Source organism: Ochotona princeps, chromosome 3, assembly GCF_030435755.1.
Source record: "Ochotona princeps isolate mOchPri1 chromosome 3, mOchPri1.hap1, whole genome shotgun sequence".
Classification (NCBI taxonomy): domain Eukaryota; kingdom Metazoa; phylum Chordata; class Mammalia; order Lagomorpha; family Ochotonidae; genus Ochotona; species Ochotona princeps.
The window spans coordinates 100,923,205-100,927,822 of NC_080834.1; positions in this window are offsets into that span (position 1 = coordinate 100,923,205).

Genomic DNA, 4,618 nt, shown 5'->3' on the forward strand with positions numbered 1-4,618 from the left:
CAGATGTTTGCTCCCTCGTGGGGATTTAGTCGGAGCCTGTGCATTACACAGCCTGCCATGTGTTACTTGGATGAGTTGCTGTAACTCGGGTTTTTTTTAATTCCACTTTCCACAAATTTTTTAAAAAGATTTATATATATTTATTTATTTATTTATTGGAAAGGCGGATATACAGAGAGGAGGAGAGACAGAGAGGAAGATCTTCCGTCCAATGATTCACTCTCCAAGTGACTGCAATGGCTGGTACTGCGCCGATCCGAAGCTGGGAGCCAGGAGCTCTTCCAGGTCTCCCACACGGGTGCAGGGTCCCAAGGCTTTGGGCCATCCTCCACTGCTTTCCCAGGCCACAAGCATGGAGTTGGATGGGAAGTGGAGCTGCCAGGATTATAACCGGCACCCATATGGGATCCTGGGCGTGTTCAAGGCGAGGACTTTAACCACTATGCTATTGTGCCGGGCCCCACTTTCCACAAATTTTAAAAAATTATTTGAGAGATAGAGACAGAAATTTCACCTGCTGGCTCACTTCCTTCATTCCTGTAATGGATGGGACTGGACTGGACCAAGGGCTAGGAATTCAATCTAGGTCTGTCAAGTGGGTGGCAGGGACCCGAGCCCTCTGAGCCATCCCTGGCTGCCCCTCAGCATCTGTGCTGGTAGAAAACTGGAGTCAGGAGCTGGGGCTGGGACTCAGATCAAGGTCTTCTGATGTGGGATGTGGGCACCTTGACTGCCAGGTTGAACACATGGCCCTGAGGTGTGATTTCTGGGGCTGAGGTGGAGAGAAGGGCAGGGAGCAATGCCGGAGGAGGGAGTGACAGTGGGCTGCCCTGCCTGATCTCCTGGACCACAGCGAGGATTGAGTAACCAGGCTGAAGGTGAAGGGCCTTCATGAATGGGGATGACTGCTGAGCCCAGGCTCTGGCTGTGAGTAGAAGGCTGGTGAGGTCAGGTTGGTCAGGTAGGGATAAACAAGCAACAAGCATCAGCAACAGGTGTGAGGTGATGGGCGATTTGGCTCTGAGATGGGAGCACTGGCAGTCTTGTCCTCCGTAGTATAGGGTGTGGTGGGAAGTTAGATTCTTAGACCTGACCGTGCTTGTTATTCATACTCCCAAGAGGAGTACCCTACAAGATGGCTTGGTGGTGCCATCCCCATCTCCCTCTGCAAGGCAGCAGCTCCTGCCCTGGATCTTGGATTGCAGTCACCCAGAAGAGTTCAGGGTAGCCTTTCGTGGCTGAGCGAGTGAATAAGCAGTAAATGGAGCCAAGTGGGAACACCATTCTTGAGACTCCTTTCCTGTGCCAGCTGCTTTCCCACTGAAGCTGGCCAGTTCCCCACAGGCTCTGCCTGCATCCCAGGGCAGGTGGGGAGGAGATCCAGGAAGGCTAGTCTGGACAGGCTGTCTGATTTCGTGGGAATCCTGGCACATAGGCACCTCCAGAGGGCACCCCATCCATTCTCCTATGGGCAAGTGCATGACCCTCTCCCTTTCCAGCCGGACCAAAGTGAGGCAAACAAATAAACAAACTAAAAACAAACAAATAGAACCAAAACTCCCAAATCAAAACCGAAAGAAAAAAACCTGAAACGGTTTCAGCAGAACCCAAGGAGAGGATTTCAGTATCTTAAAGCAGTTCCTAGCAGGATTGAAAACTTGACCTCTATCCCGACTTAGGGAGACTTCTCTACTTTGTGGAGACTGGCTCTCTGGGGCTCTCCAGCAGAAAGGGCCAGGAGGTCGCAGACAGAGCATCTGCTGGCTTGATGGGCAGGTCCAGACACACCTGCTTTTCCAGGAGCAGACACACTTGAGGCCCTCTTCTTGGCCACATGCCACTCATGGGACTGTTTTGTCTGCATTCCCAGGATGCTGTTTCTCACTTTTTCATATACCAGGCCCAGGTTTGGTCTGCCAAGTGATGAACTGCCACCTGCTCAGGGCTATGGTGTGGTGGTATTGCCAGCAGCCATCAGTTTACTTTGGGCTGAGTCACTAGGACAGTGACTGTTTAGGCTTATGAATATGAGTGATCTGTAGCAGTGACTTAAGAATGGTCATTTTTAAACCTTGGCCTTGGATGTGCTAAAGGATCACTGGTCAGAGGGAGAGATGGAGAGTGCTCTGGGGACCTACTGGTAGCAGGAAACCAGGTCCACACTCTACTTCCCTGCCAGCTGTTCAGCTGTATTCCAAAAACTTGATTGCTTTTAGCAAAGCTTCAGAACAGCCAGGTGATTGCATCTCACCCTTAAGTCTTTAATAACAATGATTCCCTCTCAGCCCAAGTTGTGGCTCAGTGAGTTAAGCCACTGCTTGCCTAATGGCATCTTATCTAAGCACCAATTCTTGAATTTTGACTATTCTACTTCTGATCCAGCTCCCTGCTAACGCTTCCTGGAAAACAGAGGAAGATGCCAAGTGCTTGGGCCCCAGTACCCATGTGGGAGACCGGGAAGAGGTTCCAGGCACCTAGATGGGATCCCAGCGCTGATATGGGATGCTGGTGCTTAGAGGTAGAGGAGTAGCCAATTGGAGCCATTGCACCAGGTGTCTTGCTCATCTTAATAATGTGTTGTAGTGTAATAGGTTAGGTCTCCACCTGAAGTATTGGAATCCCTTATGGGCACCAGGTTCATGTCCCAGCTTCTCCAATTTTAATCCAACTCCCTGCTTACAGCCTTGGAAAGCAGCAGAGAACAGCCAAGACCTTGAATCCTTGCACCCATGTGCAGGACCTGGAAGAAGTCCTAGGCTCTCTGCTTCTTCTTTTTAAAAAATAATTTTTTAAAAAATATTAGTTATATAGTTGAAAGGGATGCATGCCCATGTGGGCCCCTGACTAGGGTGGGGAGGGTTGAGGTATGGAGGAAAGTGAGTGAGACAAATGTTTCACTTCTTTTCTTTTTTATCTTTTGTGTCTGGTGTAGGGGAAGGGGCAGGGGCAGGGGCCTAGGAATTGGGGACTACCCTTCAATGATGCCTTCTGATGTGGGGAAAAATGCTCTGGGGTGCTACTTGAATGTCCAGACAGTTGAGAGATGTTATCAGCTTTGCTGAATCAGGGTTGAGAAAATCTTTCCAACTCCTATTGACTGACCAAGTCCACTGTAGTGCATCTATAGACCCAGATACTTGCTGCAAAGCTTGGCCAGGAGAGTTGTCCAATCTGTTCTGCTTTCCTCTGACAAGGCATGTGATGACCTCTGCTGGCCTAGATGAGCTGGCTATAATGTCCCCTGTGTGAATCTGGGCTTGCTGTCCACAGCTGATGTCCAGTTGCATCAGCAACTGAGGAGGTCCAGTCCTGATACATGCTCCCCAAGGTCTTTTGACCACATACTTTGTGAATTTCCCTGTGGCTGGAAGGTTTGAGTCTAGCCATCTAGTTGGGGAGTTCTCTAGGAAACCTTGCCTGGAGTAGGGGGCCTCAGACTTGACTCTCATGTGTGCGAGCTAGTTCAGAGTCAGTTTTAGTCCAGCATCTGCACCAGCTAATGCGCATACTGGTGGATGCAACTGCTGGTCAGTTCTGTTCCCAGCCCCATCTCTCACATAAACTGATGGTGATGCAGCCTAACCCAGCCTAGCCCTCCACAGGCCTGGTGCTCAAGCACACCAATGGGTGCAGTGGCCTAGTTGGGGAGACTCCCAGCAACCTGCCCCCAGTCCTGGTCTCCACACATGCTGCCATGGTGTTGTGGCTTGTCCTGCATCCCACCTGGCTGTCATGCACATCCATGGGTGCTGTGGCCTAGTTCAGAGCAACCAGCCCTAAGAACTGGTGCACACATATGGCAAAAGATGCTGTTGTTTTGTCCAGTGTGGTCCATCCCTAGCCCTTGCACTTGTGCTTACCAGTGGGAAGTGCAGCCTAGAAGGGGAGTGTCTACAGTTCCCCTACTATGCCCATTCCCAGCCATGGATCTTGCCCTTGCCTGGGAATATTTGAATCCAGCCTGGTATGACTTGTACCCAGTTGTGGCACTTGCCAGTGAGTGCTATGGCCTAGCTTGGCCAGCTTTCATTCATTTTGACTCTCGTGCCTGCCAGTGGGTGCAGAAGCCTAGCCCAGCCTGGCTTGCCCTCAGATCCAGCCCACATGCTGGTCAAGAAGTGCTATAGGCCTGCCTGAACTGGTCTGTCCCCAGTCCCAGCTGTCATGCTCACCAGTGGAAGCAGCAGCCTAGCAATGAAGTCCACAGATTTCTTTACCATGCCCACTGGCATGGTCTTCTTCTAGTCTCTGCATTTTAAAGCAGGTATTAGAGCCTGGCTCAGTCTGGTCTTTGTCAGGCCCAGCTCTTGCCAGTGTGTCCTAGCCTGGCCAACCCCAGAACTGCTCTCATGTGAATTGGTGTGTGCCATGGTCTAGGCTAGCTTGTCCTGTACCCATAAGTGCCAGCAAGTGCTGCTGCCTAGCTCAGTGTGGCATGCTCTCAAACCCAGGCCACACACATGCTTATGGGTACTTCAGCCTTGCCCAGCCTGGTCCATCCCCAGCCCTGGCTCTCGCACTCACCAGTGGGAGCTGTGTCTAGCAGGGAGTCCTCTAAGTTTCCCTACCGACCTGTTGCCAGCCCTGGATCTTGCACATGCAAGGGGGTGCTTTGACC